General features: G+C 42.2%; 2 long non-coding RNA genes across 2 annotated transcripts; both read left to right on the top strand.

Annotated features, from left to right (window-relative positions):
- The first annotated feature begins 54 nt into the window (after nucleotides 1–54).
- On the top strand, nucleotides 55–1,455 carry LOC117487552. Its single transcript, XR_004556380.1, has 3 exons — nucleotides 55–82; nucleotides 588–631; nucleotides 1,209–1,455. It is a non-coding gene; the product is annotated as an uncharacterized LOC117487552 (long non-coding RNA).
- A 7,646-nt stretch (nucleotides 1,456–9,101) lies between these two features.
- On the top strand, nucleotides 9,102–12,098 carry LOC117487554. The gene is made up of 2 exons (XR_004556382.1): nucleotides 9,102–9,142; nucleotides 12,024–12,098. It is a non-coding gene; the product is annotated as an uncharacterized LOC117487554 (long non-coding RNA).
- Nucleotides 12,099–12,515: the final 417 nt, after the last annotated feature.

Here is a 12,515-nt window from a genome sequence, read left to right as displayed (position 1 = left end):
GTGAGAACGATCTGAAGGATTCAGGAGTGGAGCTGCTGAGAGATCTTCTGGAGAGGCCAGACTGCAGACTGGAGACTCTCAGGTCAGTAAGGGGTCGACTCAGTCTCTGCTGGTTCAGCAGGATTGTATTGAACACAGGGAGGTGGATGTGTTCCTCTCACTGGGGAATCTCTCCATTTCCACCTTCCAGGCGTAGCCTAGCTTAGCACAACACATCAGTGATGTTACCATTTATCTGCAGTTTCTCCTTTTGTTCATCTCATGTTTCTTTTCTTGCGTTCTCCCAAGAACAATATAATGCAAGCTGACAATGCAAAGCCGCATTTCAGTCAGGAGCAACTTGTTAACAGACACATTTTACAGTTAAAAAGTGAGTCTGTTTGTTTTTTCTATGAAGTTGTTTTGTTCCTGGACTAATGCCTAGTTAACTCTGTAATGCAGCTGAGAGCTGTGGCAGTCAGTCGTAGTGTTTGCAGAGAGGATATGATGGGATGTGAAGCATTGGATCAGGACTCTGAAGCTGACTCAAAGAACAAACACTTATTTTAACTTGATCTAAAACTGTTGGATTGTGTTCATCCCTACAGGATCAGAGGAGGAGAGACGATCAGAGCCAAGATCCAGAAGAAATGTGAGTATTGAACTCATATTCTCCAAATATATCCAAACTATCGTACATGCAATCAAATCATAGGTAATATATGTATGTATCACTTGATGAAATCTGTGCCTCCCGTTTATGTCTAACATAATAAATGTTTAACTATTAAATAATATAAAGCTCAAAGAGTGTCTTTAAACAGGCGGTTCTAACGAGTGGCTAAACTCATAATAACGTCGTCACGCTGATCACGGAGAAACTCATCTCCTCATTGGCTGTGATGTTAAGTCATGTGACTGTGATGGAGTTCCTCTATAGCCTGATGCTAGCTTTTCACTTGTGTGAAAGAACAGGTATTGGATGTACACTACTCAAAAAGAATGTATAAACACCATAGGGTAATCGCTTTTTGACATTTGAATAAGGAAATGTTACAAATGATATATTTTAAATAAATAAACCCACCGCTGGGAAAGCTGAGGAATATAAATATCTCTGTGAACATCACATTGAACTTGTGTCTAACTTATTAGTCATGTTTTAAGAGATCTCTGTTCAAAGTGATTGTTGGTTATATAACTAGAGTATTTCCCTGTTTATCTTCCAGCTCCATGAGGGGATATTGTTAACCATCAGGCAGCGCATTCAGACCCGTCATCCTGCATCTGGTTCGTTTCCTGACATTTCTGTCCCTCAAGTCTTTGGAAACAGTCAGAAGAGCGTCTACGGAGAACACGAAGAACAGTTTTAAATGATGACATTTTGCGTTAATCACCCCGACTGCATTAATCACACGTGACTATTTTTCACTCATGTTCCCGGTAATACCTTACACTCAGTAATAGCTCTAACACGTTTTCTTCATAAACCGAGTCTAACTGCAGTTCAATCAGGAGAGACTTCATTTTGTTTAAAGAACATTTATTGACACATGCCATATAATAAATGTTAAGTCTTTGGCGATTAGACCCCGATCCTGAAATGGTATATCTAAAGGGGGAAATGCAGCCGTGAGCATATAGGGAACCCCCCGGGGTCTAGACACTGGTGATGATGATGAAGATCTGGATTTGATCAGGAGATGGGATGAAGAGGAGGTGTGATGATGTCTTTGGATTAGCTCTCCTGGCACTGGATGTGATGAAAGGAGGTGGATGGGGAGGAGGCGGATGGGGAGGAGGTGGATGGGGAGGAGGCGGGCGGCAGCATGAACACCTGAAATCACAGCTGACTGCAGGAGAGAGGAGAACCATTTTAAAGTTTGGCTGCAGCACGCTGATTGGCTGCTGGAGAATGAGGTGAAATGTAATAGGTTAAAGAGAACGCCTGTGATGAGCTGATTATAAGCAGCTGCAGAGTGAATGTATATATACACAGTCTTCCTGAAGGAACTTGCGCTGAGCTTCATTGAGTAACATTTCCATGGAGTAGAAAGATATTCAACACCAAGAAGCACATGATGGCGTTTTTCAGTGTCTGACAGGCTGCGTGACTTTTTATATTATAATTTCTTTTTTTTAATCTTTAATAAATGTGTATGCTTTAGTTAACATTAATCTGTCTTTGGCTCTTTTCTGCTGTAACAATGTACATGTCCCCTCTGTGGGACTAATAAAGGGATTCTGATTCTGATCTGAATGTTATTATCACATGTTTTGAATGCATCTAGTTTTAGATGAATCACCTGACTATATGGACGGAGACAGCATGAAGCTTTCACTCCTGAGGGGACTGACAACAACAAATACCCAGCTACAACACCCGGGCAGAGATAATACATTTACAGTTGTGAATAATGTTTGATATCCTGATGGTAAACCTTTCTTATCTTAAAGGTCTCCCATCATGCTATTTTTAGGCAATAGCATCGGTCTCAGATATATACAAATATATAAAAAACATGTCTATGAAGTGTTTTGCTCAAAATACCAAACAGATCACCCATTCTAGCCATGCCTCATATCCCTCTGTTTCACTTCCTGTTTCTAAAGTGCTGATTCGGGGTATAAAGCTTTAAAAAAGAAAATGTTTTGATAAAAAATAAAAAGGAGGGGTCTGAGCTCATGCGGGACCCGGCAGCTACTGTCTAAACTAAATACTGCCGTGATGAAACGCCATATCATGAATTATCAAGCATTGTTTCTGAAACAGTATGGAGCTCAAAGGCTTTCTCTCTTGCCGGTTATACCACAAGGTGAGTTCCTTTTGATTTCCTGCTTCTTCACACACATGCTCTCCAGTACAGGTTAGCTCTGAGTGTTAGCGATGCTAATGTAAACACCGACCATATTACGTCCAAAACAGTCGGGCATTGTTTCTGATAGCAACTTTCTGATTGGGCCGTGGGTCCACATTTCAGATATGACGTCATACGTTAGCTCTCCTGGCACTGGATGTGATGAAAGGAGGTGGATGGGGAGGAGGTGTGATGAGGTCTTGATTACATTACATTTTGATTTTGCAAATACAATTTAATACTGAAATAATTGTCTAAAAACAGTACATACATACTTTTTGTTGTAGAGAGTTTTTCACCTGCTTGTTTGGGTTCATTCAAACTATTGCGACATGTTTCCATGTATCTTTCCGTCTGTGTATCAGATAAGTATTGGAACAGCACAGGTGTAACAGCTGCTGCATTCTCAGGTACTCTACATATCTTATGTGAAGGTCTTTTAATGTACAGGAACATCAGCATTTACCAATCACCTATGAACAAGAAATCACTCTGTTAAGAGAAAGAGAAGAATAAAGTTTAAATTGAATGTATGAAACAGAGGCAGCTGGCAGGACTGGAGCAATAAACACTCAAACACATTATACACTTTTGAAATATTGCCTCACTAAGGATGTGAGGAGATGACAAAGAAGAATAAAGGCATGTTCCAAAAGTCCAAGAGGATCTAAAAGTGAAGACCAACTTTGAAGGAATATTTTGTGTAATTAGTCTCTTTTGCATTAAAGAGTATCTTTCAAAAGCAGACCATCATCTCACCTCACCAACATCTCCTGGAGATAGTTACAGAGATAAAATCTCATTTGCAATGCTGACCTGCCAAGAAGGCAGCAACGTTACACATAACACAAACATGTAAAATACAGAGAACACAACTAAGTAAACAAAAAGAGGAAAAGCAGTCACTACATTGAGCACATTTGGACAGTAAGAAAGGTACAATACTTATTACTGCAAGAGCAGCTGGTGGTGAGGACTTCAGACAACTTCAATTTAAAACATGATATAGAGACAAGTGCCCTCAGTTTGAGGCGTGACTGAAGGTCATTCCAAGACCAAGGACCATAATGAAAAAGACTCCTTTTTCCAGCCTCAGTCCGCACGGCAGGAACCTGGACCCGTATCAGGCACTGGGTCTGAGGTCGTAAGAGTCACAAACTGGAGCCAATCTGTCACATATATAGAGTGGAAGCTTACCTAAAATGGCTTCATACATTAATAACAACCATGCAACGTAGCATGTAAAACACCGCCTTGCACTTCATTGGAGATTAAAAAGATGAATATTTAATATTCCATTCCTCTCATACTTATGTATATATCATATCCTGCTTTATATTTTGTTACTGTACATTTGTAATTCAACATGTATATTTTCTACTTCTGTTTTTTTAATGCTATTGTATTTCTATTGAGATATTTACATTTTGGATTGTTTATTATACTCTTTTGATTTGTATTGAACAATGCCATGTCTCTGTATGCTGCTGCAACGCAGAATCTATCTTATCTTAGAAAATAAAGAATATACACGTCTTTTAATAGAAAATAAAGACCTTAAAAAGCAGAAAGTACACATTTATAGGAGGGTACAGGAGAATGCATGTTATGATTGTGATTTCTTATGATTTCAGGAGGTTCATTTAACCTGAGTGAATGTAGGTAAGGCTGCCAGATGTTATAGAAATTGTCAGATTTGTAGAAAATTATTAAAGATATTCCAGGGAAACCAACTCAAATATAGTTTAGTGAGAAGGGCCCTCATCTTTAGTCCTTTGTATTCATATATATGTCCTAGCAGCTAGAGTAAGGACAGTATATCATCTTTAGTCCTTTGTATTAATATATATGTCCTAGCAGCTAGAGTAAGGACAGCATATCATCTTTAGTCCTTTGTATTAATATATATGTCCTAGCAGCTAGAGGAAGGACAGTATATCATCTTTAGTTTACACCATATCCCAACATGCATTGCGGCTAAAACATCCAATCACCGAGCTTCAAGCTGAGGATCTTGGGTAATCAGTTCAGTGGGTTGTGTGTATCGCAATGATGCTGGAAATGTCCCTTAAAGGCCTACCTCTGTTTCTGGTGACTTTATTTACAGCTAAAAAGCCTAAGATTATAGAATTAAACGAATAAATAAAAACAAGGATAATTGTGTGTTATTGTTGAGGAAATAACAGTGTGTGATTTAGAAAAGAATAACACATTAGGAGGCAAAAAAGATTAAAACAAATACAGATTTCATTATTCTGAGGCTCTGAGCCATTTCTTTTCTTCACAGACGGCAAAAAAAGTCCGACATTATAGGATTTAAAATAAAAACAATAATCGTGGCTTGGTATTGAGTAAGAACATGTTTTTATGAACCACACAGCTTCCGGTCTACCAAGAGCCGACCGGACAAAAATAAGTGGTACAGGCACGAAACGTGGTGTGTCATATGCACGCAAAACTCGGCCTCAGATCTCAATGGGAATGGTTAGCGTATCATATGCACGCAAAATCTGACTTCTGCGTATCTATTGCACGCATTTCCAATGTGTAAAGTCGTGTCATTTGTACGCAGACTGAAGAGAGTGGGTTGGTATGAATATGCTAAGATACATAAAGTATGAAAACGATAAGCAGTGCAAGTATAGTATAAAATATATAGATATTAATTTCATGATGATAAACATTGTGGAAACAATGATGAAAACTGTGAATGGAAGTGGCGACGTGAAACTGACACAAAACAACAACAAACTTTTGCGGAGCCAATTGGAGAGTTTCATCACCAGCACGGGGTAAAAACCACCAATGAGCGCTCAGCTCGAGATACCAGCGAGTCGTTTCCCATCAAGCATTTCGCTTCCGCAGCCCGTGGAGAGAAACTGCGCCGCCTCGCTCTCAAGGCTGCCGGCATCTTTGTCCTGCGAGATTTCAACGTCTCATGCAGTCGAGCCTCCAGAGCAAGTCGGACAAAATGACTAACCATCATGCAACGCACTAGCAAGACGGCGATCGCAATTGCGCAGGTCTGCGTCGGTCTCGCTCATCTCAAACAAGCCTATTTACACCTAGGCCCTCTGACCCCCACCCCTTAAAATAAATAAGAGTTATTACGTCACAGCGTATACTTCAGCGGAATATCAAAACAACGGCCCGGGGTGCAAAACGCATCAATGAAAGCGACCACACAAAACAACACCTGTAAATAACCCAATTTGTGTTCTTTGAAATTGAAAAGGATATTGCATTGTGTTTGTGACTTTCGTTGCAGTTGTATGTCTTAAAGGTCCCATGTCATGGCCATTTCCACTGATCATAATTCCATTGTTGAGGTCTACTAGAATAGATGTATATTGTGCATTTTTCCAAACTCACATTGGTTTCTCAAACAGCATCTCTCCAAACTCACATTGGTTTCTCATACAGCATCTCTCCAAACTCACATTGGTTTCTCAAACAGCATCTCTCCAAACTCACATTGGTTTCTCAAACAGCATCTCTCCAAACTCACATTGGTTTCTCAAACAGCATCTCTGTAAACTACGTGTATTCACTGAATTTCACTCTCTGCCTTTAACGGCTCGTTGTAGCTCCAATAGCTCCAGCCCCCACCCTCCCTGTGAGCACAGTGTGCTCTGATTGGTCGGGACGTTGTGAATCGCGCTGAGCTCCGTGGAGGTGTTGTTTCCTTGTTTAGCGAAACACAGCCAAACTCATCCTGAGCACACACAAAGTCACATCCGAAGTAAAAACAATAAGTTTGGCTTGATATTGAGTAAGACAAAGGTTGATAAACGCTGTGAGAATGGGTCTGCAGAGAGAATGGGTCTGCAGAGAGAATGGGTCTGCAGAGAGAATGGGTCTGCAGAGAGAATTTCGCCGCGATCCCAACTGTCTGTTATCAGCCTGCAGCCAGGGAGGAGAAATCAGCAGAGCTGCCTGCACTGTGTGTGTGTGTGTGTGTGTGTGTGTGTGTGTGTGTGTGTGTGTGTGTGTGTGTGTGTGTGTGAGGAAGTCCGTGGATTGGTCAATTTGGACCAATCAGCGGGGGCTTAACGTAACGGCTCTGCGGACGTAACGTAACGGCTCCACGGATTGGTCCATTTGGTTCCGGGTACCGCATGACTGTATCGCGTCATAGCTCTGGGCGTGGCTACTGGGTATCCAGACGTCACGATGCCCAGGAAGAACATGAGAAATCTCCAACGAGGCGTTTTGGGGAGGTCTTTTCTGTGTTAGAGTTTTACTCCCTACAGGGAGGGTATTTGACGGGTAATAACCGGAAAAGCATGACATGGGACCTTTAAGTGTAATTTGGCATGCTTTTATTTTGAGGACGAGTTTACGCTGTTGACAGGAAGTTGTTGTTGCTATGGAAACAAGAAAAGCTTCACAGCGGGCGGAACTTGTCATAAAGTCTGCGATAATAAAACCCACCCATTTAGAGGGAAGATATGATTGGTCAATTGTACTGTCATTTGACATTACTCTTTCGTTCAGTTACTATAGCTGGGCCCTCTAATGAAATGAAAACTAATGAAAAATATAACTATGAATATATTGAAAAGATATATATTAAAAAAATAAAATATTTTTTTAATGTTTTAAAATATTATTTTGTAGAATATCTTAGAGGGCCCTGACGGCTCGCCACTGCGTCTGTCCCACTGAGGAGAGCAAAGCCTGCACCAGGTGAGTCAACAGGAAGTGATGTCACAGCACACTCACCTGTGCAGGAAATACATGTTAACTGTGTGTGTGTGTGTGTGTGTGTGTGTGTGTATATGTGTGTGTGTGTGTGTGTGTGTGTGTGTGTGTGTGTGTGTGTGTGTGTGGTGTGTGTGTGTGTGTGTGTGTGTGTGTGTGTGTGTGTGTGTGTGTGTGTGTGTGTGTGTGTGTGTGTGTGTGTGCAGGTGCGGCTGTGTGTGCAGGTGCGGCTGTGTGTGCAGGTGCGGCTGTGTGTGCAGGTGCGGCTGTGTGTGCAGGTGCGGCTGTGTGACGATGCTCCGCTCTCCGAACAAGACGAGTGCCATGAAGCAGTGGGAGCAACGCTGGATCAAAAACTGTCTGTGTTAAACAGCTCAGGCAGGTGAGGGAGAGTCTGGCAGGCTGACAGCTACATCCTGTAAGGCCGGTTTCCACGTGACTCTGACGTGATTTTACTCTCAGGATTTCTGAGGGTGTGAAGGCGTGTTCAGATCAGATGCAGGCAGACTCAGGACTGAAGAGGAAGAGATGAGCTCAGTTTCTGTGAGTGGACCTGAAGAGAGTCTGTGAGTGGACCTGAAGAGAGTCTGTGAGTAGACCTGAAGACAGTCTGTGAGTAGACCTGAAGAGAGTCTGTGAGTAGACCTGAAGACAGTCTGTGAGTAGACCTGAAGAGAGTCTGTGAGTAGACCTGAAGACAGTCTGTGAGTAGACCTGAAGAGAGTCTGTGAGTGGACCTGAAGAGAGTCTGTGAGTAGACCTGAAGAGAGTCTGTGAGTGGACCTGAAGAGAGTCTGTGAGTAGACCTGAAGAGAGTCTGTGAGTAGACCTGAAGACAGTCTGTGAGTAGACCTGAAGAGAGTCTGTGAGTAGACCTGAAGAGAGTCTGTGAGTAGACCTGAAGAGAGTCTGTGAGTAGACCTGAAGACAGTCTGTGAGTAGACCTGAAGAGAGTCTGTGAGTAGACCTGAAGAGAGTCTGTGAGTAGACCTGAAGAGAGTCTGTGAGTGGACCTGAAGACAGTCTGTGAGTAGACCTGAAGAGAGTCTGTGAGTAGACCTGAAGAGAGTCTGTGAGTAGACCTGAAGAGAGTCTGTGAGTAGACCTGAAGAGAGTCTGTGAGTGGACCTGAAGAGAGTCTGTGAGTAGACCTGAAGAGAGTCTGTGAGTAGACCTGAAGACAGTCTGTGAGTAGACCTGAAGAGAGTCTGTGAGTAGACCTGAAGAGAGTCTGTGAGTAGACCTGAAGACAGTCTGTGAGTAGACCTGAAGAGAGTCTGTGAGTGGACCTGAAGAGAGTCTGGGAGTAGACTGAAGAGAGTCTGTGAGTAGACCTGAAGAGAGTCTGTGAGTAGACCTGAAGAGAGTCTGTGAGTAGACCTGAAGAGAGTCTGTTGAGTAGACCTGAAGAGAGTCTGTGAGTGGACCTGAAGAGAGTCTGTGAGTAGACCTGAAGAGAGTCTGTGAGTAGGACCTAATCTGTGAGTAGACCTGAAGAGAGTCTGTGAGTAGACCTGAAGAGAGTCTGTGAGTAGACCTGAAGAGAGTCTGTGAGTGGACCTGAAGAGAGTCTGTGAGTGGACCTGAAGAGAGTTCAGCAGGTGAGAATCCTCATGATCACATGGTGCTGGGTCACTGTTTACCTGGACAGAGTCACTGTTTACCTGAACAGGACACATGTTTCTTGATGCTGATTCTAAACATATGTCTGAAATATTGTGCACGATTTCTCTCTGAGTGAGACAGAATGAGTTTAGAAAGATTTCCATGTACTGTTGTCAGTGTTTCAGGTGGAATGAGTTGATCAGGTCCTGTTGAGGCTCCAACAAGCTTACATGCACACCAGGCACCTTTAACAGTATTCACACACACACACACACACACACACACACACACACACACACACACACACACACACACACACACACACACACACACACACACACACACACAATCACAGTGGCGAGCCGTGACTTTTATACCTAGGCCCTCTGACCCCCACCCAGGGCCGGCTCTAGACATTTTGGTGCCCTAGGCGAGATTATGATTTGGTGCCCCCCCCCCCTCTAAGGGAATATATAAAGAATAAATGAAGAATCTCTACAAAAGACCAATACACTACAAAAACTGAAACGTATTGACATGTTGGAAAGAAGGTTTCAAATGTATTCATTATTGTATGAACATGTTTTAATTGGGGGGTCACATCCTCTAGGGGGGTCCGGGGGTATGCCCCCCCGGGAAGATGTTTTTTAACATTTTAAAGTAAAATGCTTCAATCTGGAGCACTTTGAGCAGAATTACTAGAGACTAGATCTCGGGGGTACAACTCTAAAACACCCATATGAAAAAGATCGGTTTACATTTTAATAATCAAATAAGTATGTGAACATAACCAATAACCTACCATAGCTAATAACAAATACATTTGACGTATTTTATTTTTTTTGTTCATTCATATCTTATTTTACCAGTTAAAATTGATTTATTCATGCATATTTTTAAATATCTCCAGTTTTAAATGATATTTTTGGTTTACTGTCCTAGAGTATACATTGGACTGATTTCAAACCTGTTTTTATTTATCCTAATAATTATAAAGGTGTGCCTTGGAAATATTTGTTTACATAAATTGTGACCGTTTGAGACCCACTGAGATAACTTAGACCAGGGGTCTCCAACACGTCTATCGCGAGCTACCGGTAGCTCGCAAGCCCTCAATAAGTAGCTCGCCAAGCAAATCCAAAATGTATCTATCTAACACCCCTCCTCCCCCCACCCCCCACAATGAATATCGACCAATCACGTTCTTGCTTGATTTGCGGGACCAGCGTTGCAGTCTGGAAGAAAAGCAATGTGGAGCGGCAGCTCACCGCTTCATGAGGAGTTTAACCTTTCCTTCTGGCAGAATCTACACAACACATCAGCCCCATTGAACAGCCTAGTCATGCCAGCCTATGCAGCACATGAGGGGCAGAGTTTTACTGTGTGTGTGTTGCAACTTGCATATTTATTGCACTTGACGCACACACACGCATGGCGTAATTTCCACTGGGGACAGTCCCCCCCACTTTACAAATATATTTATTTATTTATTTTAACGCAAGCCGTCATCGCCACGAGCACACAGTCTCTGTGAGCGAGCGAGACAGAGGGAGAGAGAGAGAGAGACAGAGAGAGAGAGACAGAGAGAGAGAGAGAGAGAGAGAGAGACAGAGAGAGAGAGACAAGAGAAGAGATAGAGAGAGAGATACAGAGAGAGAGATACAGACGAGAGAGAGGACAGAGAGAGAGAGACGAGAGAGAAAGACGAGAGAGAGAGAGAGAGAGAGACAGAGAGAGAGAGGACAAGAGAGATAGAGACAGAGAGAGAAGAGAGAGAGAGAGAGAGAGAGAGAGAGAGAGAGAGAGAGAGAGAGAGAGAGAGAGAGAGAGAGAGAGAGACAGAGAGAGAGAGCACACCTTTATCTATTTAATATAGTTGTAACAAATAAAGTAAGAAATCATTACTATATTGTATTTAAAAGGGGAGTGATTAGTAAAATATGCATAAATAGAAAGAAATAATGCTAACTAGGAAACATAAGATAAGAATAAACAAGTTTAAATGATTTGTTATTGGTTGTGATCATATTCTAAAGATGTTTGGATTATTGAAAAGTATACAGCTCCCTTTCATCTGAGTGTTGAGAGCTGTTTCCATCAATTCATGTTGTGCTCAAAGTGCTCCAGATTGATGCATTTCCCTTCAACATTTAAAAAAACATCTTCCCGGAGGTGCATGCCCCCCGACCCCCCCTAGAGGAGGTGAGGACCCCCCTAGAGGAGGTGAGGTCCCCCCTAGAGGATGTGAGGTCCACCCCCAAATAAAGCAGTTAAAATAATTAAATTGAATATATGTTCTTTTAGTAAACACTGCAAACGGGTCCCACAGACCCAAACAGCACACAAAGGTTAAAGGTCAGCATATCATCATGTTAAAATGTGCTAAATATATACACTGCAAAAAACAATAAAAAGAGGAGTAAAAGTAGCTCACGTCTTGTTTTATTTTTTGAAAGTAGCTCTCACCCTAAAAGGTTGGAGACCCCTGACTTAGACTAAAGTGAACTATCTCAAACACTCAGAGTCCTTTACCTCACTGAGCTGTAGTTATCAGCCTCAATCCAACAACAATCCGCGGTACCGATGTGCGCCCTCTCTCTCTCTCTCTCTCTCTTGCTCGCTCGGAGGCTCGCTCGCCCTTTGGCTGTGAGCTGCGGGCGCCTGATAAGTCAACATCCCCCACTTTCATCACTTACAGCGCCCATCGTACAGGGCAAATGCAAAATGTTGCTGCCCGGCCCGGGGTGCAAAGGGTGTTTACTTTATTCAATTATTAATGTAAATGTATTATATCAAGGGCAAAAAATGAGGCAGAATACATATTAAAAAAAAAAAAGAAAATTCATATTTTTATTATTATTTATTTATTTCTCCCAGCGCAGCGCCCCTCCAGATCTGGCGACCGCCTAGTTCGCCAGTGTCAAGGGCCGGCCCTGCCCCCACCCCTTCCCTCGAAGAAAAATAAATAAAAGAGGTATTACGTCACAGCGTATACTTCAGCAGAATATCAAATCAACAGCCACTCTACCACACAAAACAACACCTGTAAATAACCCAATTTGTGTTCTTTGACATTGAAAATGATATTGCATTGTGTTTGTTACTTTCGTTGCAGTTGTATGTCTTAAGTGTAATTTGGCATGCTTTTATTTTGAAGGCGGGTTTATGCTGTTGACATGAAGTTGTTGTTGCTATGGAAACAAGAAAAGCTTCACAGCGGGCGGAACTTGTCATAAAGTCCGCGATAATAAAACCCACCCATTTAGAGGGAAGATATGATTGGTCAATTGTACTGTCATTTGACATTACTCTGTCGTTCAGTTACTATAGCGGGCCCTCTGTGAATTTGTGAAACTCATCTTACTGATC

This window comes from Trematomus bernacchii, unplaced genomic scaffold (assembly GCF_902827165.1).
Source record: "Trematomus bernacchii unplaced genomic scaffold, fTreBer1.1, whole genome shotgun sequence".
Classification (NCBI taxonomy): domain Eukaryota; kingdom Metazoa; phylum Chordata; class Actinopteri; order Perciformes; family Nototheniidae; genus Trematomus; species Trematomus bernacchii.
The sequence above is the reverse complement of the archived record's forward strand: the minus strand, read 5'-3'. Positions and strand labels throughout refer to the sequence as shown.